At 46.2% G+C, this 25,507-nt stretch overlaps 1 protein-coding gene across 1 annotated transcript in view; it reads right to left on the bottom strand.

Moving 5' to 3' along the window:
• TINAG (tubulointerstitial nephritis antigen) overlaps positions 1-25,507 on the bottom strand; it is a 975,673-nt gene that overhangs the window by 778,274 nt on the left and 171,892 nt on the right. The gene's annotated exons all lie outside the window — the stretch shown is intronic.

Raw genomic sequence — 25,507 nt, 5'->3', positions numbered from 1 at the left:
GATGGCATGAGATTGCTTGTGACGGAGACATCTGCCCGGAGACCCACTGAAGACCGCTCCCGGACACGCTAGAGGTGCTGGCGGCTGCGTCGCGCCTCTCCCCAGGTGCTGGAAGAACTTTGGGCGCGCCCTTGGGCGGTGGTTGAGGACCATCTCCTGATTGGGGTGACAACGGTGCGACAGTAACTCGGAGACGAGGACCCCGGATCTCAGGCGCAACTGGCGCTGGCCGGGCCACGACCGCTCGGTGCCTCCTGCCTCTTGGTGACATTTCTGGGCCTGAGAACCCGGCCGGAGGACGGTGCCCGGCGACGCTCGGAGGGCGACCAGGAACACATTTGAGGATCACCGCCCATCTCGGCCCAGATGGGGAAGCCGAAGGGGAAGGGAGATGGCGCGACCGACACTGAGGCGGCGGAAGGAGCGGAGAGAGACCAAGCGGCGTTACAGCGGATGCAGGATCGTATCCTGGAAGCCATCGCCACCACAAAGGATGCCCTGCAGCAAGATATAGCTCAGGTGGCAACGGGCTTGGGCCTCCTGAAGGCCGACCACGATAAACTTAAGGACAGGGTGAAATCCGTGGAGACCACGGTTAAGGACTTAGCCCCGGCCCAGGCAACGGTGAAGGCCCAGATGGCCGACGTGATGGACCGTCTGAAGGTACTGGAAAGGAGGGCCGAGGATGCAGAAAACAGGAACAGGCGCAACAACGTACGCCTAGTGGGCCTGCCGGAGAAAATTGAAGGCGACGACATGGTGGGCTACTTGGATAACTGGCTGCGGACGGAGGTGGCACCTGAAGGTCTGTCCCCCTTCTTCTCCCTGGAGCGGGCACATAGAGTTCCGGCGCGTCCGCCTGCCTTGGGCCTTCCTCCTCGCCCGGTGGTGTTCAAGTTGCTCCATTACCGGGACAGAGACTGGCTTTTACAGAGGGCGAGAGAGGCAGGGCCCTTTCAAGTGGAAAACAACAGAGTCACCATGTTCCCGGACTACACGTTTGAGACTCAGCGACTTCGGGCAAACTTCTTGTCCCTCAAGCGAGAGCTCCGCCAGGAAGGCATCAAGTACTCCCTGTTGTTTCCTGCCAAGCTAAGAGTGGTGGTGGACGAAAAGTCTTTATTCTTCACGACTTCCGCGGATGCATGGGACTGGTGGGACACTTATAAGGCAGGAACGGACGGTGCTAAGGCCAAGGAGGAAGAGGCCAAGGTGGAAAAGCCGATCAGGCAGTCCCAACAGATCAGAAAGAATCGCAGGAGGACCGGGAAACCCTCGATGTCGCAGACGGAGGCGGAGAGGCAGGCGGCCCTACAGGCGGTGGTGGACTTATCCAGAGCCGCCAGGACTCAGTCTGGGAAGGGCACGGATTCGGAGGCCCCGGGAACGGGCTCAGAGACAGGTCTATCGGAATTTGGTGGAGCCCGGGGCCCTATTGTGACGCCGCAGACCTCGGGAGAGATACTGGAGGCGTGTTGAACTGGTTTGGCGGAATGGACTCGCTGGTTGGACACCGGGGCGATGGACCCACAGCAGTGGAAAGATATTGATTGAGGTCTTGGGGGTCTGTAATGTGGGGATTGTGGGGTGGAGCGCGCGGGGCTGATTTGTTGGAGGTCTTATAGCATTGAGCCGCGCCTTACTGGCCCCTAAGGTCATCGCAGTGGGGACTGCGAATATTACCACCTTTCCTTGAGGGGTGGTCGGGAGTGTTGGTTTGGATGGGGGTACTTCCAGTTGCGGGGGGGCCTGTCCTGGGGGGGTGGGAGTTGCGAGCAGTTGGGGTTGCTCAAGGGGTTGTAGTTGTTGGAGGGGTTTGGCTTCCTGTTTGGAGAGGGTGGGGGGGAGGGCCCGTGGTCGCGAGACTTAGGCGAACACTGTTCTTTGCTGTATGGTCCGGTTGTGTAGGGGGGAATGGCTAGTACTGGAGCGTTGAAATGTGTGACCTGGAATGTGCGGGGCATGCAGTCCATGACGCGCAGACATAAGGTTCAGGCGTACCTCAAGCGTAGGGGGGTTCACATAGCGTTCCTGCAGGAGACGCACCTAAATAAGCAGGAAGGGGCGGCTCTACAAAGGCGCTGGAGGGGGCAGTTATTCTACACGACATTTTCAGCATTTGCGAGGGGGACATTGATTTGGATAAGGGCGGGGGTCCCCTTCCAAGTTTCGAAGTCGTCGATAGACCCAGAGGGCAGATATGTGGCGGTGGAAGGAAGGCTGAGAGGCAGGATGATATCGCTCTGCAATGTGTATGCTCCTAATGTAGACCTGCCCGCTTTCTTGTCTAATGTCTCGGGCAAATTGGCGGGTTACTTGGCAGGACCGGTCCTCCTGGGGGGGGACTTCAACTCGGTTGAGGATGTGCTACTAGATAGGTCCCATCCCCCGCTACGCGCGTCCCCAGCACATAGGATCGCCAAGCGTAGATTAGAATGGCAGGAGAGCTGGGCCCTCACGGATGCATGGAGGGCGTTGCACCCCACCACTAGGGACTACTCCTTTCACTCGCACCTGCATGATTTACATGTGAGGCTGGATGCGTTTCTTTGTTCGGAATGTGTGCTCCCTGCGGTGGGAGGGGCGGAATACTTGGCAAGGACGATATCGGACCACAACCCCTTGTTGATGTCTCTGGAATGGATGGTGACTGTTAACTGCGTGCCAACATGGCGCCTGCAACCTGACACCCTGGACGACTTGTTGTTCAGGGAGGCCCTGAGTGAACATATCGAGAGGTATTTTGAGGAGAACAGTGGCTCGGCTTCCACGAGGGCGGTTGAATGGGATGCTTTCAAGGTGGTGGTGCGGGGACACTGTATTGGGCACACGGCAGGAGCACGGAAGACTTTGTTGGATGACTTAGATAAGGCTGAGACACGGCTGAGGGATCTTGAGAAGAGGCGCCCGAATCACCCAGAACTGCAGGAGGGGCTTAGTGGGGCGCGGGAGGGGCTGGCGGTAGAGCTAGAGCGGCTGCGTAGCTTCGACCACAAGGCGTACGTGACGAGGGCGCATGCGGAAGGTGATAAGGCGGGGGCGATGTTGGCTTGGCTTGCTAACCCTATCCGGGGGGGAGGGCCGATCATGAGGATCCAGGAGCCAGGGGAGGAGCCTTGCCACTCCCAACCCGGGATCCTGAACAAGTTCCGAGCCTATTATGAAGGGCTCTATCTGAGTGGTGATACGGGAGGGACGGAGGAGCTTGAGGAGTTCTTGGACGGGCTAGAGTTGCCGCGCGTGGAGGACTCGGAGGCAGAAGAGTTAGGGCGGCCCATCTCCCTCGGAGAAATAGGTTGCGCTGTAAAACAGATGGCTAGAAACAAGACCCCGGGCCTTGACGGTCTACCGATCGAATTTTATGGCAAATACCTAGAGCATCTTGCTCCGCGGCTGCGCGAGGTATACAATGAGGCGCAGGAGAAGGGCCGACTCCCGGGCTCTATGTGCGAGGCCCTTATGATCCCACTCTTGAAGCAGGGCAGAGAGGGTACGGCGCTGTCCTCGTACCGTCCGTTATCTATGTTGACGACGGATTATAAAATCCTCAGTAAAATTCTGGCCAACAGATTGCTAGTGCACATGACGAGCCTGGTTCATGGTGACCAGTGCGGTTTCATACCGACACGCAACACCACTCATAACATCCGCAGACTCACGAGACTGATGGGTGTGGACTGGCCAGACACCGTCTCCCCATTTGTCCTGTCCATCGACATTGAGAAGGCATTTGACAGCCTCGAATGGGGATACCTGTATGAGGTGATGCGTCGCTTCGGGTTGGGAGACGGATATATACAGTGGACCAAGGTCCTCTATACTGAGGCGGTAGCGAGGGTCCGGGTGGGTGCGCTGATCTCGAGACAATACCCGATCAGGCGTGGAACTAGACAGGGTTGTTCCCTATCCCCGCTACTGTTTGCGTTAGCAATGGAACCCTTCGCTGCGGTAGCCAGACTGGGCCGCCACTACGCAGGTTTGCCTTTTAGGGGGAGGCCGCACCTCATCTCCCTTTATGCGGATGACTTGTTGATGTTTTTGGCCAATGCCGGCGCCGAACTTCAGGGGGCGCGGAGGCTACTGGAGCAGTTCGGTAGGTTATCGGGCCTGAAGGTCAACTGGCCTAAATCCTGTCTGTTTCCCCTGAGGCCGGGGGAGCCGTGCCCACTCACTGCTCAGGAACTCCGGTGGGAACCGCGCTGCCTCCATTATCTAGGGGTCTATGTTTACCACACCCCGTCCGACCTGCTGGATGGCAACGTAACTCGCTGTATTAACGCCCTGCGTGGATCTATGGACTTCTGGGCGACTCTACCGCTCTCCCTGGCTGGTAGAATTTCCCTGCTTAAAATGATAGCCCTGCCCAGGCTTTTGTACTATTTTAGGACACTGCCGGTATGGATCCCGAGTTCGGTTTTCAAACGCCTGAGGTCACTGATCATAGCGTTCCTGTGGGGCACGGGTAGGAGACGCATAGCGCTCGACACGCTGTTACGCCCCAAAGATGAGGGAGGCATGGCAGTGCCGGACTTCGAAGGATATTACCTCGCTGCCCAGCTGCAGATTTTTACTCAGGAGGTGGCGAGAGTATATAGAGGTCCCGAGGACGCGAGAGTCGAAGGCACCCCGCGACACGTTCTGGCTTATATCACGCTGCACCAGAAACTCCGAGTGGGAGACCTGACGGTCGAGGAGCAGACTTTCCGTCTATGTTGGGACCGGGCCCGTAAGCGGGCGGGTGTCCGCCTTATGTACGCCCCCGAAATACCGCTGGGGATGGTCACTGCCCTCCCACATGGAGGTGACTGGTTACGCTTGCTAGGGTGGGAGGAGGCGGGAGTACACGTGCTGGGTGACCTCTACGAAGATGGGGTGTTGCTGCCGTTTCGGGACCTGCAAGAGAGATTTGACCTACCGAGGGGTGACTATCTGCTGCACGCGGCAGTCACAGGCGCCATGCGAGCCCACTGGGGGGAAGGGCTGCAGGAACCAGGTACCTCGATGGCCTGCCAGTACGCCATGATGGCGGCGGGAACCTTTAAGGCCGTCACATGCCTGTACTCGAGGATGCAGCGGGAGGCCTTGCAACCTTTGGCAGCCCTGAAGGCCAAGTGGGAGCTGGACCTCCAGGTGGAGATACCAGACACGACCTGGGGCCAACTGCTGAGGAGGGCGCGGAAGAGCTCGAGGAATGCCAGGTTCCAATTGATCCACTTTTATGTTATCCACAGGGCATACCTCACGCCCGGGAAAATCCAACAGTACTTTGGGGCGACCGACGCTGCTTGCCCCAGATGTAATACAGCGGGGGCGGATCTGTGTCATATGCTGTGGGATTGCCCTTCTTTAGGCGACTATTGGCAGGAAGTTGGGCGGGCCCTTAACGGTGCGACGGACCGGGATATCCAGTATACTAAAGCAGTTGGCATCCTTCACTGGTTCCCGCACACACCTAGAAATACGATGTCGAGTAAATTTATAGACTTAGGGCTTATCTTGGCCAAGCGGGAGATCACACGAAATTGGAAGTCCAGAGTGGGGCCCACGTATAAAAGATGGTATGGGGAGTGTCTGAGATGGGCCGCGTGTGATAGTACCCTACGATACCAGATGGCCTGGAGGTCGAATGACGAGAAAGCACTAGAAAGGGCGACAGCATGGGAGGTGATGGTGCAGGCGCTCAGGGATGTGGACGATGAGGGGCAGGAAGGCGAGAGCGAACTAGCCGGAGCAGACCCTAACACTATACAGGAGAACACACCTTAGCGATTGTTTGCTTCCTCCTGCAACACACCAGGCACTGATACATGGTTACTCAAGCGCAGCGCGACCACGGGGGAGGGAGGGTAGGAAGCTGGTTTGGAGGGATGTTGGGGTACCGAAATTTGGGGAGGGGGAGGGGCGTAAACCACAAAAGCATTCCAGGGTTATGTGCAAAATGAAGCGGTCAGACAATGTAAGAAGTACGAGACCGAGACGGAGATGAAGCTACCCGCATCACGAGCGGGGGAAGCCCCCCGGACGAAACACGAATGTCATCAATTGAACTGGTCCATGTCATACTAATTTTGCTGAATATCTTGTCTGTACATTTATATTGGTGATGCAATAAAAATGATGTTAAAAAAAAAAAAAACAAAGCGAGGACTGACTGCATGACTCGAAACCCACGCATCTTGCTCTCAACATTGACGCTTCCTTCAGAGAGCTACTGTTTTCAGCAGGACCTGCATGGCTCCTGTATCTGAGCCTAGCTCTACCATGGTCAGCCTGAAACTATGAATTTACCCTGGTCCAGCGCAACCTTAAATAACTGCGAAGCATTATTGGCTTCTTAGCACTACATTTTGATGTAATGTTTAAAAATTCCTATCTCAAGTTCTACTTATTGGATTTTTATTATTTTAGTCTTTCTTTACTCATAAAAACATTCTTAATTTGTCTAAACTGGTGTGGAGTCTTTTGGTGGTATTTTTTCTGTACTACTGTAATTAAAGTGTTGCACAAATACTTTACACATTGTCTCTTAAACCTAACTGCTCTGTGCCAAGCTACAATAGAGTGAACACTCGGGTCGAGTGTGTGCAACATAAAACTGCAAAATAAAAAAATACTGCAGAGGGACTATTATTCTACTTTACGCAACAGGTCAGCGTTCAACCACTGCAGCCTCTCTTAAACTTTTACTGGCGTTACTGCGCTTGGAAACACTGGATCCAAAGAGTGCATCACTCGGAGTGAAAATCTCCAGCATGTCTTCTAAGAGTTACTTTCAACTGGCAGGCAGTCCGATGAGTAAATTGTGGGCCACTCTCCACTCCATCACAAAGAAGATACTTAGTTCAAATACACATACTGTCTGGCTAGAAAAGTAGTGGAATTCAGTACAGTACCTCAGTTACAGGAGCATTGTTACTTTGACAAAGCCCAACGGCAACACTGAACTAAGGGCCACCATCAGCACAGCATATGAACAGTATTACTGCACATGAATCACCTCTTGGTTCAGGCTCGGTCTTACAGCCGCAACACTCTTTACTGGGGCTCAATCAGGAGATGAGAAGAACAATTTAGTACCTACAGATTTCTAATTCGCCTTCATGGCTTCTTGTGAAATAAAGTTTGATTTTGCCATATCTTCTACCTGCTCTTATCACTATGAATAAATCATCTGTTTTGTTAAAAAGATCTGCTATATTTAAATCTACTAAATTTCTATTACATGATTTGGATATGATTTCCCAATCTTAGATTTCACATTCCTTACATTTATCGTTGTGGTATAATCCTTTTATAAAGCTAGTTAAGCATCCTAAATTTTGGCAATCTTGTTTTAAGGCTGGGATTTTTGGTTTAAAATGTATTTATCAAAATAAGGCTTTTGAACTACGATAATCATTAGATATTTCTAAATATGAGCTCTTATGTAATTCAATCCTTGATTCATTTCAAACGATCTAATGATGTAAACATCATAAGACGATTGCCTCCTACAGGGCCGCTCAGCAATGTTGATAGTGATGATAGTGATGGTAATGATTTAGAGGAAGAGGAGGACGATGAAACGGAGTTAACTACCACCTCGTCTGCAGAGTCAGAGCATTCTTCAATGAGTGATTCTCAAGAATCAGAGACTCAAGAATCAGAGACTTGCTCCCCACGATTAGAGATGGAGCAGATCAGTGCTGTGGAAAAAAGAAACCCGAAAACTAAAACTAAAATTCATAAGCCTAGGGGAAGGTCCAGCATACGAAATAGCAAGGTAGGAAGTATGTTACAAAAAGGAGTACCTAAAAATCTGGATGGGGACAAGACAGGCACACCTACATTGCATAGTTTACAAGACGGGGCTAGAGGTGGTTGTCTGCAGGAGGTGTATCAACAGGAACAGATTAAGGATCAACATCAAAAGCTCGGAGAGCCGCACAAAGATAAATTTGACCTTTTACTTTCTACAATGCAACAGATACAAGGGGAAGCCCGGTTGGAGAGTCAAAGAGCCAAGCGCGCTAATAAGAAAATACAGAGATCTCTCCACAAAGTACATGAAATGTATGCTGAAGTTACCGGTAGATTGACGGAGGTTGAACAGAGGACTGGCAAAATGGAAGATGAGATGGTAAAGCTGCAAGAATATAGACAGGGGCAGGAGAAAACAGAGTCTGACATACTTTGGAAACTGGAAGACTTTGAAAATCGGCAGAGGAGAAATAACATAAGACTCCTCGGAGTGGAGGAAGGCAAAGAAGGAGGAGATATAAGAGCCTTTGTTGTGGATTTGTTGAAAGGCGCCTTTCCAGAGATGGATACATGGGACTGGGATAAAGAGGTGCAACGAGCGCATCGATTTCACCTTACACAGAAAAAGGGCAATGTGGGCTCAAGAGCAAGAGCAATTCTTGTGTATGTGGGAAACTATCTATTAAGAGAGGAAGTAATTATGAAGGCTAAACCCATGAAGAAACGAACTTATAAGGACATAACTTTTTTTGCTGGCCCAGACTTTTGCCACACAACAGTGGAAAGAAGATGGCGTATGCGGCAACTTATAATACCATTTCAGAATATAGGGTGTGAAGTTTATCTGATGTTCCCTTCTCGTCTCAAAGTAGGTTTTAATGGTCAGTTCAGAGTTTTTTTCTCTGAAATAGTTGCACAAGAGTATCTGACTTATCTTTGAGAAGAGAGAACACACAGAGAACGGAATATACAAGCTGATCGCATTGAAAGTTTAAAACAAGTAGCTTCCATAACAAAGAAATAATCGAGCCATTTTTTTTTTTTTTTTTTTACATCAAGAATAAAGCTTTAAAGAGATGTACTAAGGGGGAGTGGCTGGGGGAAATTCCCCTGAGGGGGTGCGGCTGTCACATATAGGTCAGGATTGACCTATTTGCCAGTAAGGGAAGGGGGGGAGGGGGAAGAGGGAGCTGGGTGGGAGCTAGAGGGGGAAACAGGGCACGGCAGGACATATAACAGAGAGACGGAGCTTAAAAAGGGCACTTGCAAGAAAGGGGGAACAGCTAGGGCGGAGAAAATTTAAAGGAGGCAATATAAGAAATTATGACAATGGAGTATTGATAACATGTTGGATAATTATACGGCCAGAGTACAGACGAGATTGTAGGTGGGAAAAGACATATAATAAGGTGTATTATGGGTGTTAGGTCTGTAACATGGAATGTATGTGGTCTAAATGATCCCCAAAAAAGATCAAAAATTTCGGTAGCCTTGAAACAAATGAATGTGGATTTCGTATTTATCCAAGAAACACATATTATGAAAACACAAACACACTTCCTTAGTCATTTAGGATTTCATTTATTAGTACACTCAAGTCAAGAAGTCAAAAAAAGAGGGGTAGCTATCTTAGCTAGAAATAATAATATCTTGACTCGGAAGAAAGCACAGGCTAAATGGGGAAGATGGGCCATGGTTGAGTGTTTTATAGATGGGGAGTGGATAACGCTGGTAACTGTTTATGGCTCAACAGAGGATGACCCTGAGATTTTTCAATTCTTAGATGTTGAGTTGGCTACATGGGCACCGAAAATAATACTGGAAGGTGACCTTAATATAAATGGAGTAGATGGACTAGGATTGGGCTCCTAAGGGAAATATAAAGGTCGGAAAAAGAAATTCAATCAGGCACTACATAGTTTAGTTTTAAATAATGCTCTCTCGGATGTATGGGGGAAAAAGAGATTGGACAATAAAGGTTTTACATATTATTCGGCCCGCACCGAACATGTGCGAGATTAGATTATTTTTTTGTTTCAAGTACCACTATATCGAACTCAAAGATTGAAAGGCTGCCGCGGATTCTTAGTGATCATAACCCCTTAGTACTTACAATGGCAACAAAAACAAGCACTAGACAATATACAAATTGGACCTTCGAAAGAGAGCTGTTAAAAGATGACAAATATATAGAACATATGAATAAATGGATTATTGATTTTTTTATGTTCAATAAGGACACAGCAGAAATGGGCGTGGTTTGGGATACTTTCAAAGCTGGGGTACGGGGGAAACAAAGAGTTATAATTCTTATAGAAGGAAGCAAATGCAGCTGAGGAATTTAGAGCTATCTGAGAAGGTACTTAAGGCAGAGAAGAATTTAGAAAACTGTGTTTTGACGGGGAGTCATATGGATAAGGCTCTAATAGAACTAGTGAAAGCAAAAGGCGAGGCAGAGAGCGAAATAGCTAGCAAAGCAGCGAAAATTTATAATACTAAAAGAGAGAAGTGTTATGAATTGAGTGAGTCAGTAGGGAGAATCTTGGCTACCCGGACAAGGCAACAAGAAGCGGTGGGAACAGTTAGAGAAATCAGGGATACGGCGGGTAGGGTGCACACAGAGTCGAATGAAATAAGGGAAGTATTTAGGACTTTTTATGAGAAGTTGTATGACGATGAATTAAAGGGGCGAGATACTCGAAGAGATAACGAGGAAATGAAGGAGTATCTTCAAGAGATCCCTATAGATATAGTGGAGGAGGATGACGCAGATGGTCTAGAGGGGGTCTTGCAGACAGAAGAAATTAAGGAGGCAATATGGAAACTGCCCTCAGGTAAAGCAGTGGGCCCTGACCAAATACCTATAGAGTTCTATAAAGTGTTTTGGGATTTGTTGGTAGAAGAGATAATGAAGGTTATGCAACTGACACAGTTGGGCAAATCAGCACCCAAGTCATGGGGGAGTGCTGAGGTGGTAGTAATATTAAAAAAAGGGAAAAATCCGGAAGACCCAGGATCTTACAGACCCATCACTTTATTGAATGCGGATGTGAAAGTGTTCTCCAAGGCATTGGCATCAAGGCTTGCCAGAGTAATCCACAAAATAGTCAGTAGCTGTCAACATGGTTTTATACCGGGGAGAGGGACTACTCACCATATACGTAAAGTAATAACCCTATTTGATGTTACATCAGTCACAGGAGACCCGATGGCAGTAATGTTACTTGATGCAGAAAAAGCATTTGATCGGGTCTCCTGGGGCTATCTTTGGTATGTTTTAGAAAGAACAGGCATTAAACAAGGATATATTAGAGCTTTACAGACTCTTTACTTAAATCCGGTAGCAACTTTACGTGTGAATGGGGGGAACACGGGTCAATTTCGAATAAAAAGAGGTACTAGACAGGGGTGTCCTTGCTCACCGCTATTGTTTGCTATATACATGGATCCATTAATCCGTAGAATAGAGGCATCTGGGATGATTGTACCCCTAACAACACTTATCGGGCATTGTAAAATCTTAGCCTATGCAGATGATATTGCTGTAATCACTCCAAATCCCTCTGAATCCATAGAATATCTGGAAATCGAGGCGATGAAATTTGGAAAGATATCGGGGTACAAATTAAATACATCTAAAACGCAGATAATAAAAAACTCATTTACTCGCTGTATAGATAATCGAGTGACGCAGGAAGGCATATACTTAGGGGTTATTATCTCGGCAGATTTGGACTCGTTAGTAGAAAAGAATAGTATCCCTTTAATTAAGAAAGTAGAGAAAGACCTGGACAGGTGGGACAACTTGCACATGTCAATAGTGGGGCGGACAAATATAATAAAAATGCTGGTTCTCCCAAAATTTTTATATTTATTTAGAGCAATACCTTTATTATTTGAAGTCAAAATATTTAAAAAACTAGAGTGCATAATTAATAGATTTATTTGGGCAAAGGGGAAAACGAGAAGAGCCCTTAGATTCATGACACTTCCGAGAGTGAGGGGAGGCTGGGGAGTACCAGATTTAAAACTTTATTATTGGGCAGCTGCTCTCCAAAATATGATTGGCATGCTGGGAGGGGAAGAATCAGAAGGTTGGAGTAAATTTGGAACACTGGCAATTCATGGACTAACTTTGGGAACGGAAGTGAAGAACGTTTTGTTGAAATTTACAGAGGCTAGCTATTACAAGAGGACAAAGTTCAAGACGCGCATAGCAGCATTTACAATTTGGAAAAGTTTCTCTAAAAGAATTGGTTTAGGGAAATATAATGTGTATACCAGACTCTCACATAACCCAAATCTTCCACAAGATATTTTTTCGGGCCCTACATTTACTGAGTGGGAAAACAGGGGAATTAGAACTATAGGGGATATAAAGGGGGATCAGGGGATTTTTCAATTCTCAGATTTACAAGCTAGATTTAATTTAGATACCAGACAATTCTTTAAATACTTACAAATTAGGAGTTTCCTTTTGAACAAAAAGGGAGGTGTTTTGGGGTTTAGGCGCAATCCAATTATGGAAATAGTTCAAAGAGGCGAAGATTGCACTATTAACAGGTTCTATGCTGAATTGATAAAATCAAAACAGGATGACTACGAAAAATGGAGCGAAAAATGGAAGGATAACCTTAATATAAGTGGGGAAAGTTTTGGCATCTCTCTAGAAAAGGGATATTCTTTGCTATGCTCAGCACCCTTGCAGGCGCAACATTATAAAACGTTATATCATTTATATTACACCCCTGCAAAAATAGCACAATGGGGAGGCACTGTGGGTATTCAGTGCTATAGGTGTGGAAGTTTTGATGCTGATTTAAAACATGTATTTGCAACGTGTCCTCATCTAGATTTACTAAAAAAAGATATTGAATGCTTCATAAACAATATTTTAGGAACCGAAATTGTGTTAACCCCCGGAACTATATTATTAGGAGTTAATCTGGAGGACGTACAACTATTTAGCGGGAGGGAATTTTTATTCGTAGCATTATCTGTTATGAGATTATGCATAGCCTCGGCATGGATTGACCCTATTCCACCTACTTTCCATAAATGGTTGGCCAAATTAATAACAACATACAATGTGGAGAAAGAGATCTATGCACGGAAAGGAAAAAGGGGAAGGAAGCTGGGTAAGTTAATATGGGATCCTATTACGCGGTGGAAGGAGGGTGCAATTGATTAAAACCTAGATGTGAGTAAAATCCGGCTGATTTAGGATTATATATAAGGTATTAATTGTTATGTTGGTAATAATGTAAGAGATATAATTGACTCTATGGAAATATTAGAGAAGGGTAACTTTGCTTGATAATTTTTATGTTGCAGAACTTGGATTAACATTTTGGATCAAATTACTTTATTCTTTTGCTCTAATTGGATGTAGCTCCTTCTATTATTTTTGTTGTTGCTCTATCTGTTTTTTATTCTCTCAATGTGTTGCATTTTTTTTTAGTAATATTGCCGTGCCCTGTATGTAACAGTAAAATCTTTTAATAAAAAGACTTAAATTTTTTTTTAAAAAAATCAAACGATCTCCCTTTTTAGATTTCTTCAGATTTAAAAATGTTCATTCGCACAATGACTTGATCATCACATGCAGTTTCTTTACTTTACCAAAAATTGATTAATTCTGTCATGGCTCCCGCTCGGGGTGGGTTCAGTAAGGTTCCTTAATTGTATGTATGGTGGTTATTCAGGCCAGCGTTTTGCTGGCGTTACACAGGGGAATGCTGGACAGGTTAGCAGTCAAATAGCCATTGGACAGACAAGGGCTGGGGGTCCGGCCCCTGCTGATAGGGCCAAACAGGAGGGTACACTATGGCCCTCCCTTATTTAATCCCGGGGGGACCCTTACCCACTTCTCAAATACCAACCCCTCCCATACAAGTAATAGCTCCTCATCCAGTCTGGCCAGCCATCCCGGTACGGTTTTACAGCGATAGCTCCAAATATAGCATATTCAGTAATCAATGCCACCTGCACCTTATGGCGTGTGCTTCTGCCTTCCTAGATAATGTCTCAAAGGTTGCTTTCATCCTATCCTGGTTCAGAGGAGAGTGGAGACACCACCCAGTGGTCAATAGCATTGGTTGAAAAAGACAACCCAATGCTGTATAGTATCCCTGTCTTTAAGGAATGTTTGCCCATCACATGCTCGTACAGGTTGCAGACAACAAACTCCTCAACCGTAAAAAAGGCACATCTGATCTGTCACACTACATCATTACCTTAAACAGATTAGCCATCGAAGCTAAATGACCAGAATCCAAAAAGATTTCCGTATTCTACAGAGGCTTACGAGATAAGTTAAAGGATCTTCTTTTGCAATTGTCTGAAACCCCAGAGGACATCGGATCCTTCATTGACTTGGTGGTCAAAATTAGCTGAATGAAAAATCCAAAGGCAGTGACTCCAGGTTCCTTGCATTCTGAGACAAACCAGGAACGAGTCGATAAAGACTCATGAGCCTCCCGAACCAATACAAATAGGCGGAATCCATGGTCCTCTATGCCAAGAAGAAAAAGAAAAAAGGCAAAAACAAAATGTATGCCTATATTGCATCAAAAGTGGACACTTTGTCAAGGAATGTGCAGTGAAATCAACCAAGACAAAACCGAACAAACCATACGCCCTCTGCATAACACGAGGAGATGGAGCGGGAAACTATGTTACCCAGTAGGTACAGGGGTCAGACTACTGGGTTCTTCGTCCATATGGACCCCTACCTTCAACCTCCTTGACAGCAACCGACATGTGGGTATAGCAGTAACGTTACAGTTGCAGACAGGCCAGACATGGCCGGTCACACCGCTTGTCGACTCTGGGGTTTTGGGGAACTTATTGACACACAGCACATTGATGGTTTGGGTGTAACTACCATGACCAAAGAAAAACCTGAAACTGGGAAGGCAGTGGACGGCACAGATCTAACCTCTGGGCTTATACGTTTCCAGACAGAAACCATGAAGATGACGTGTGGGACCAGGCGCACAGAGACCCTCACCTTTGACATCATCGATGAGCCGCAGTTCAAGCTTATTCTGGGTCTGCCATGGCAGGTAAACCACAACCCACACATTGATTAGGTATCCCGAATCATGACGTTGGACTCCTCTCATTGCAACTCCACCTGCTATCTGCAGGAGAACGTTTCCAGTGGACGGGAGATACAAGCCCACACACTGTCTCTAACAAGGATGGGTACAGTCACACAATGGGTAGTACCTGAGGCGTATGCAGCTCTGGCCACTGTGTTTGACAAAAAGGGGGCCAATACCTTACCACCTCATTGCTCTTTCGATTGTAGGATAGACCTTATCCCAGGTTCTACACTCCCATGTAGCTGTGTCTACTCTCTCACAGAGAAAGAAAATAATCACCTACGCATCTCTCTGGACGAATATTTGCAAAATGGATTTATACACCACTCCAAATTTTCTGTCTCTTCTTCCCTCTTTTACGTGGCAAAAAAGGAGGGAGACCTGAGAACGTCCATAGACTAGAGGGCCATCAACACCATAACCATAAAAAAACGGTACCATTACCACTTATATCCAACCTATAGGATCAAGTGGAAGACGCAGCCATCTATACTGAACAGGACCTACGTGGGACCTACCACCTCGCCAGGGTTCAGGAGGAAGCCAAGTGGAAGACCGCATTCCAAACAAAATATGGTCTATTTGACTACCAGGTCATGCCTTTCGGACTGTGCAACGCCCCTGTTGCTTTCTAGTACTTCATCGACAAAGTACTGAGGGACTATATCAATCGTTTCTGTGTCGTCTACATTGACACCATCCTGATTTATTCAAAGGATATCCCGAACACATCAGCCATGTTCGTGCTATGCTGCAGCAGCTACAACTACATGGCCTATATTTCAAGTTGAAAAAAAGCGTGTTCCTCACTACCATGGTTGAATTCCTGGGACACATCCTGACCCCTGCAGGGATCAAGATGGGCACAAGAAAGGTCGAAGCCACACTGCAATGTCCGTTGCCTTGTTCTGTAAAACAGATCCAGAAGTTCCTGGGGTTTGCAAACTATTAACAATGCTTTATCAAGGGGTTTTCCAACATCATTACTCCAATTATGTGTCTACTACACAAGGGGGTAAAGTTCTTGTGGGAACCCATGGCCTAAAAAGCTTTTCAGTACCTGAAGAAAAAGTTTACAATTGGTCCGGTTCTAAAACACCCAGACCCTGAGCAGCCCTACATAATAGAGGCTGATGCCTCACAGAGCGCCTTGGGGGTGGGGGGGGGGGTGTTGTCACAATAAAATGCTTAAAGAGGCCTGTTGCATCCTGTAGTCTTTTATCCTCGGAAACTACAACCAGCGGAACGCAATTCCACAATTTCCGACAGAGAAATACTTGCCATCAAGTCAGCGTTTGTAGAATGGCGTCACTATCTTAAGAATGCCTGACACCTAGTGGCCATATACACCGACCACAGGAATCTACAGTTCCTCCGCTTTGCTGGAGCACTTACTTCCAGACAATTGAGGTGGACCCTGTTCATCAATGAGTACGATTTCCTGATCCTCTATCACCCAGGATTGGAAAACGCCAGAGCAGACCCCCTATCCAGGTTGTCTGAACCTGAAGAAGAGGCAACCAAGGCCAAACCTGTGTCCATCCTCTCTGAGTGCTGTTTTCGAGGAGTGGTCCTTTTCTCCTCCTTCTTAACCCAGTTACATGAAGACCTCAAACTAAAAGAACCAGAGAAATGGATGGGCGATCTCATGGGGATTACTGCACGAGACAGTTTTCTATACAAAGAAGACTGTTACTACTTACTTTTGGCAGACCATTGGCAACAGGCACTGTACATGTGCCACAACCACCTCTTGTCTATCTATCCAGGATATCATAAAACTATGGACTTCTTACATAGGCAATTCTGGTGGCCATCAATGGACACCAACATTCACTCCCACATAGCCCGCTGTTCCGTCTGTGCTCAAGGAAAGATCCAGTCCAGACCCACGTTGGATTATAGAACCCCATTCCAGGGCCTCCATATCCTTGGCACAACGTACCAATGGACTTTGTCGTGGAATTACCCAGGACCAAGACAGGGTATACCACCATTTTCACCATTGTGGACCACCTGAAGAAAATGGCGCACTTCGTAACATTGAGGAAGCTGATGTCAGCAATCAAGCTGGCTTTGATCTTCATGCACAACATAGTACAGTTACGTGGGGTGCCAGCTGTGTTAATCACAGATAGGGGTTCTCAGTTCAGATCCATGTTTTGGGGTGAGTTGTGCAACACCATGGGAATGGAATTACGTCTTTCATCAGAGTGTCATCCGCAAACCGATTGACAGGTGGAAGGAACCAATCAGACCATGGAACAATACCTCCATTGTTTGCTGCTGTTTGTAGAGAAAGAATGGTCAGATGTGCTCTGGGTGGTGGAGTACACGTACAACAACAACAGACAAACGTCCATAGGAATGTTGCCTTTCTTTTGCCTTCAAGGATGACATCCCCAATCAGAGCCATAGGAAAAACCATAGACCAGTCACATGCCCACTGTGCAGGAATACCACACCCTTCTTCACAACCTTTGTCAACAAGCCCGGTTTGAGCTTGCCAAAGACAAAGAAGGCCACAAGCAGTATGCCGATGCACACAGACAAGCTTAACCCGACTACAAAGCAGGGCATAAGGTGTGGGTATGGATCAAAAACCTAAATGTGCACGGAACCAAAAAACCTGCTGCCACAATATGTAGGTCCTTACACAATTGATAAGTAATCAGCCGGGTGTCGATGAGGCTCTCCTTGCCACCACAGATGAAAATGCCCCTGGGGTTTCATGTCTCCCTCCTACAACCAGGTCATCCGGAAGGCCGTGCCGTTTTCCCTCAGGGTCAATCATGAGGAATATGAGGTGAGGGCCATCCTTGATTCCTGAAGTACTAGGGGAGGCTCTTTTACATAGTGGACTGGAAGGAGTATAGTCAAGAGGAAATATCCTAGGAGCCCTTATTCCATATGTGCCATGCCCCACTGTTGGTCATGCCTTCTATACACGGCATCCCCTCAGTCAAACCACGCCCTGCTACCCTTGTCTAGGTTTGGGGTTTTGCCTCGGGAGGTGGGTACTGTCACAGCTCCCACTTTGGGTAGGTCCAGTAAGGTCATAATTGTATGCATGGTTGTTATTCAGGTCCACATTTTGCGGACATTACACAGGGAACAATAGACCGGTTAGCAGTGCAGCTTTCCTGTACAGGAAGTAGCACAGGTCAGCTGACTAAGCACTACTGGGTGAGACCGCATAAAGTCTGTTGTCCTCCACCCGACGGTTCTTCAAGTACAGGACTATGCCCGGATGCCAGCTGCCATCTGCCGTGCTCAGGAGCCTTCTTCCCTACACACTCGGGCAGGTGTGTTCTTGCCCCTTGTGACATGTGCAGGAGTGTGCTGTCACTACTCCAGTCCACACACTCACGCAGGTGCGTTGAGGTACCTCTGCCATTGGGGAAACACAGGAGTGTGTAGCCGCATTTAACATTTCCCTCACACACTCGCAGGAGCGCATTTGATTTCTTTGCCATTGCGGTACGCGCAAGAGCGCATAGCCAAATTTAGCATTTCATTATACTCACGCAGGTGCGTTGGGTTGCCTAAGCCATTGCGGCACGCGCAGGAGTACGTAGTCGCATAGAACCTTTTCTCACATTTGCACAAGAGCGCCTTTGTTTCCTATGCATTGCGGCACGTGCAGGAGTGTGTAGCCGTAATTCACCTTTCCTCACACTTGTGCAGGAGCGCCTTTGTGTCCTTTTCCATTGCGGCACGTGCAGGTGCACAAAGTGGCCTATCATTTAGCCCACACTCAAGCAGGAGCGCTGGTGTGTTTTGTGCAACTGTGACAGGAGCAGCAGCACACTGTCAAAACACTGTTTGGAACATCAGCACAGGAGCACTGGTGTTACTTTTACTTTTAGGGCATGAGCAAGAGCGCCAACAAGCTACCTTCCTGTTTGTGCTATTTACCTATACCTGAAGACCTCTTATCTGTGCTGATCATTAAATTCTCTAGGTGAGTATATGCCCCATAGCAGTGGGTCTAGTATTAGTGTGTGTGTGCTATATGTGTAGTACCCCGGGAGAGGGAATGGCAGCTGCACTAATCCATATGGTTTATCCCTTCTCCACACAGTGATTCCCAGGAGGATTCCCTCAAAATCGATAGGAGTACCGAACCAGGTCTTCACGTAAGATATCTCCACTTCACGCTCTTACAATTCCTTCCCACGGTCCCATCCTTGCCCTGGTCAGTATATATTCCTATACTAGGGAAAGGTGGGGGGGCGGTGGAGGTTGTTCATGTAATCCCTGTGAGATTGCTCCTCAAGTACATAAGGTAAGACTTGTGGGGTCTTGACAAATTCTAAAGGGGACAATATTTACATTTTCCCATCATTTTGGAACAATGATTTAAATGTATCAATACCTCAGGACACATGGGAGAAAATTTGGATTAATAGTATATCTGGATGGTTATCAAACAAATTCCTTTATACTATTTTTATGGTCACATTTAAGATTTTTTAAGGCAAAACTTTTTGATTCTCCCAACTGTTAGAATTGTAATCTGAATGTAGACTCTTTATGAATGTAATAGTGTTCTAAAATTTGGGGATGAGGTCTGGAGGATCATTACAAAAATATTTCCTATCACATATAAACTGTCATTTGATATAGTGATTTGTAAATCATCCTTACTTAAAACAAAGGTGTCTTTTATCAATAGCACACTTTTTTGATTTTTTTACATTTCTGCAGCTTTAAACTCAATTACTACCAATTAGAAAAATGTTTAATTGTTCTCTGTACATGCATGGTGGTCCTGGATACTATATAGCAGAAAAGGAGCTAAATTGACTTTGTCGGGTGTCATTCATAATACTCTAGATTTACATTTCAATGTATTGTGAATAAGGAATTGTGAAATATTTGTACCCGTGTATTGAATACTGTGATCACAGCAATTCTATCACCCGACAGAACCAATTGTTTCTATATTGTTTTATATGCCAGCATTTATACATTGTTTTTGGACCATGGTAGAACTATATCGACTATTCACACTTTTGGTGCTTGTAATCACTTTTATCTGCTTCTGCCTATCAATCAGTGCAGCACATGTATTCAATACAAAAAGTGAAGGAGATCGCAGGCCTGCAGCCCGCTTGGCACGAGCGGGGCTCAGACCTTTTCATCTCCCCGCTACACCTCCACACGACAAGCTGCGGCAAGCTGTTGCCCACCCGCAGCACACCTGCAGCTGACTCTTGACTCCCAGTCTCCCTGGGGAGGCCACACTCTCGCAGGCATTGACAGTCAGCAGACTCGTGGGCCCTGGAGGACTGTGTTGGCGGTTCCAGTGTGCCAGTGAAACCTGGTGAAGGTGCTCTAATGTAAGTGGCAAGCGCAGCCACCCTTAGTGGGCAGCCGCAGTAAGTGCGTGCCCATGGTGGTCCTACAGAGGAAACTCAGCTAGGCCAGGTGCAGCATGCAGAACTGCCTCGTGCCCCTGGCTTACTCCTCTGACACCAGCCAACTAACACCCCAACCATCATTGCCCTATTGCTCCCACGCCACCCTCAGGGTCCTCTCCCTAGCTTTAAAAAGCAACAAAAGCCTTCACCAAGGGCGAGTAACGACCATCTAGCATTTCAAGTTTTAACTAAGCTTTTATCAAGCATAACAGAGCAAGGCCCAAGATCCAAGGTAGCAGGCCCAGGGAAAGCAAGCAAGGCTAGCAAAGCAAAGCAAAGTAAAGTAGAACAAAGAATGAAGCGGGAACAAGAAAAACAATCCAGAAAATCTGCTCTCGTTCATCGCCTCCAAATGGCCCCAGCGGTAGCAGCAGTAGCAGCAGCAGCAAAACTGAGTTCTCTGGGCTCCCAGGGGAGGTTCCAGGTATGTTCCATCAGGGCACTGGTCAGCACTCACAATCTACAAGGGCTGGTCAAAACATACCTGGTATGAGGTCTGGGAAAATGAGAGGTAGAGAGAAAAAACACAAGTCAAGCCTAAGAAGGAAAAGGGGGGACCATTTGGCATGGATCAAACAAACAACTCACCTGGATCAGAGTCATTGAATCATCTCAAATCAGACTTACCCAAAGAAGGCGAGCTGCTTGGGTCCACAACCACCATAATTGTCACAAATGCTACAATTTCCGAAAATAGTGCCATCAAGACCATTTCACAAACAAAACTAGAAGGAGACAAGAAGGGAGCGCCCTCAATACCCGCCACACACAACTCAGATCTCAAAGCCAGAAAGCGGGCGCTGATCACAGACTTCCTAAAAATAAGTCGCAAAACCTCCTCCGAAAGCAACAAGGATCACATGGATCCCAAGGAGGCCAAACAAACCAACAATATTATCGATTGCCAAAGCGAACTCAACAATGACTTCTCACACAACAGTTGCAACAATAAAAATAAAGAAAGTCAGGGCATGGAATTAAATGTGCTATTCGCCACAATTAGAGCAGCCTCAAGCTCGCAAACAACAAATCAGGATCCACCAATATCTAAAGTTCTAAACTCACCTGATATCTGCCAAAGGCACCACCACCAAATCATCAAGGCTCATGTCCATACCCAGCCTGACCCAAGTTGGGACTTACTAATTAGCCAAACGCTCTTCCCAGATGAACAGCAACTGCAACCATCAACTCAAAAAAACAGAATGATCAAATGCATCATCAAATCAACATACTAAGCCCTTTTGGACAAGCACTCTCTACCACATCCTCAGCAGTCCTATCATTCTCAGAACAGCTGGGCTTTACCAAAGCCAGCGCTCATGATCTTGATACCCTTGCTTCACCACTTGTCTCACCCAAAACGGTGCAGCAATCTGGCCAGGAATCACCTCACTACAAATTAAGAAGGCGTTTGTGAACTGAATTCAGACCGACCATATCAGCCCCAATGACCACACCCACGACTCCACAAAAAGATGAACAACAAAGTAAGATCAATAATTCATTGGACCAATTGCTCCAACTGTCCCAACTTGGCCAACCAGACCCTACCCAGTCAGAAGCACCAATTGACTCTCCAACATCCGCTGTATGGCCCTACCTGTTAAACACCATGGATACCATTGGAAAGGCAATGAGCTCCTAAACATCCAAGGGGGTAGAACAAAAGCTGTATACTTTTAAAGCGATAATCGTGAAGGTTCAGGAAGACTGGGACACAACATATCATACGTGTCACTGCCCCCAAATAATCGACAAACTAGCAGTGGTACCAACCCTAATGTCAGAACTGCTGGAGGCAGTCAGGGATCCTCCACTAAAGAATACATTTATAAAAGGAGAATCATGATGCCCCAGTGCAGGCAAGCTTATCCACACTTGATGCACCAAGTGTTTGCGGCCAAGCAGGCGCACTTGACACATCACCCATGCATCACTGTTTACACCCAGCAGCAGAAATAAGCCCCAAACAGAAAAAAACGACAGCTTCCCTGACTAAGAGGGATAGAAAACACTTGAGGAAAGCAAGGAAAAGTAAATCAATTGGTCAGGGGCTAAACATAATTACTCCAATAATTGAGTTTGACAGGAAATTAGATAAGGACAACATAAAACAAAACATCTCAAATGCAGCCAGTACTAAAGATTACTCCACATCACCCACAAAAGAGGCTATCGCCCCAAACAGTCTAAAACAACAACAAGTTCAAAATCCCCATCAAAGGAAATATACAGCATATTCAACCCGTTGGATGGGAGAGAAATAAAAAAAACAACCACTCAAGTCAGTCAAATAATCAATATCACACAAACAACTCGGGCGCAACGAAGGAAGCAAGCACATTCCCTCCACAGGAGGATGCCAGCAACAGGCCAGCCATCTGGGAGGAGAGGCGCAACAACGAAAAAGTCAAGACAAAAGTACACTTCCAGCTCTGAACCATATCAAAACCAGTATCTTGCAAGTATAGAATTTAAACCCAATCCCAATCAAACTGGCTACAAAATTATAACAGCAACATGGACGGATCACTCCTTTATCGAACAAATCTGGTGGCACATGGAGTCCTTCTCCAAATAGGGTATTGAGCTAAAAAAAGGCAGAGTACCTTTGCTACCCAAGCCCGCTACAACAACACAATCGGACAGAGGGCACCCTAAAAGGCCCAAAAGGCCCGCACAAGCTCAGAACAACAAGTGGTGACAGCCAAACAGCAAGGAAAATCACCATCACTTTCGCTCACCCTGAAGCAGCTATATCCTCAGACATTCGGCAGATAACCATCTTAACAACTAATTACAGAACAACATGATCAAAACAACACAAGGACTCCAGATCAATCCTGGGACATAAGATCTGCTCATGGAATGTGAGCTGCCTAAGCACAAAACTAGAAGAGGCTGACTTTGTAGAATTTATTCTACAGCATGATGTACTTCTATTACAAGAAACATGGTAGTCGAATAATTCACCAATAGCAGGTAATAAAGAATATCTTAACCCAGCCATAAAAGATGCAAAGTATGGAAGGGAAAAAGGCAGCCTTTCAATCTTCATCTCAACTGACATTCCATGGAAAGTCTCTGCCATTGACCTTGACTCCTCTTGTATGCAATGAACCAAACTTGACGTTTCGCCATCAACCAGCTTAATAATCCTGAATATCTACATCCACCCTGCCTCCAAACAAAAGGGGCCAAGAATCGAGCTACTGATTGCTGCACTAGAAACATTAAAACATATCCACCACAAGCCAACATAATATTGTCCGGGGACTTTAATATGAACCTACTACAAGGCAGGGGAAAAAACGCACCTGGCCTCATACAGGCAAGGCAATGCAGCATAAGTGGACGGGACACACAGGGCAAGAGATAAGCAACTCGTCAGCATGAACTTTCACTGTACACGCAAAATGGACGAGGGTAGTTGGATAGCCCTGCAGCTTTCATTAGAGTGACAAACAAAACAGGAAAAACCATTGATTACACCCAGATAGACCCAGTTCTCCTGCAAGTTATCCTTTATCTTAAAATAAAGGAAAGAGCAGAAAACGACTACCATCCTCAAACTTTTACATTGACCACAACCCTAATAAGGTCTGGCAAAGCCAAGACCATGTCATTATCAATTCAATCTTATAACTTAAAATGCCTCATATGGAAAAAGAACAACATAGACAGCACCATGGGGACATGGCTTACATTATTGGCATCACCAGAAGTGGAACCACTGCGCATAAAGGCCGGGAAAACATTCATCAATGACCTAAACCATAAATTCTCTACCCATGTTAAGGGTCACAAAGCCCCTAGACCAACTGGGGCAGCCTGGTACACAAACAATCTGACGATAAAAAAAAGAATTGAATAAACAATTAAGATTACTGCAAATCCAGGGCCCATAATCGTCAAAGCAGACACTCTTGTCAATAGCAAGAATAAAAAAAGACCTAAAAAAAAGAAATTAGGGTGGCAAGTATACAAAGAAAAAGTTTGGATGACACTTCTGCATGCCAGTAAGCAAATAGATTCTGAACTCTTTTTGGAAAACATCAACCCTTTATCAAATGGTAAAAACCATCACTTCAACTCAAACATAATGGAGGACACATGGAGAGCCCACATTGCATCAACATGTGTAAGATCCTTGAAACAGCTGAAAGGATGAGGCGATTGCAATGCATCCAGAACACGTCAGCACATCTGATCCTCGACATCCTGCTATTAATAACATTCTGAATGTCTCTCACTCCTCTGCTCTTGTTCCAGAGTCATGGAAACTGTCTATGGTCAAACCACTAATAAAGAAATGCACTCCGACCCAAAATTCCTAACTCATTTTAAACTCATCTCTCTTGTTCCTTCCCATGCTTACATTTTAAAAAATGTGGTTAATGTCGAGTTAATTGATTTCCTTGCAAATTCCAGCAGTTTTCAACCTTTTCATTTAGGGTTTAGGCCTCAGCACTCTATAGAGACAGCACTACAAGAACTGTGTGAAATAACCACATTTTCTTTGGATAAAGGTCACCGTGCTGTTTAGATTCTTTTACATCTTTTGGCAGTGTTCAACACCTGATCTCACTCACTTCTTCTCCAATGGCTCAGAGAATCTGGTATCTGTGGACATGTCCTGGCCTGGTTTCAGTCATTTCTTCACAACATAGTTTAAGCTATATCTATTGGTCAGCTCTCCGCAAATGAATTTTTGGTTCCTCAAGGCTCAGCATTGAGCCCGACCCTTTTCAATGTTGACTTATCTCCTCTTATATCTCCTATCAATTATTCTGGTATTGCCTTCACACCATGTGCTGACAATATCCAATCGATTTTTCTCTGACTCCGAGGCCCAATTGTAAAAACTGTGTTTTAAGTATCGTATGCTGGATGGAACTTAATTCCCTGAAATGTAAAACTGACAACACAGAGATTCAGTATTTGGTCTGGATAAGTTATTTTCTCCTCAGATAGAGTGACCTGACAATCTCCCGTCTTCTTCCTCTTCATTCAAAGTGGCTAGCAATCTCGCCATCAAATTTGATCACTCACTCTCTTTACACTCCCATGAAAAATTAAATGAAAAAGAAATGTGTATAGCGCGAAAAATTCACCCGGAGGTGTCAAGGCGCTAGCTCATCAGACGGGAAATGCCGGACAGTCTTAAAACCACATCAGAGATTGAAAGCCACGTCCTTAACGCCTTCCTGAAGGCTAAGAAGTGTGTTT

Source organism: Lissotriton vulgaris, chromosome 6 (assembly GCF_964263255.1).
Source record: "Lissotriton vulgaris chromosome 6, aLisVul1.2, whole genome shotgun sequence".
NCBI classification, from domain to species: domain Eukaryota; kingdom Metazoa; phylum Chordata; class Amphibia; order Caudata; family Salamandridae; genus Lissotriton; species Lissotriton vulgaris.
This window is presented reverse-complemented; position numbering and strand designations above follow the sequence as displayed.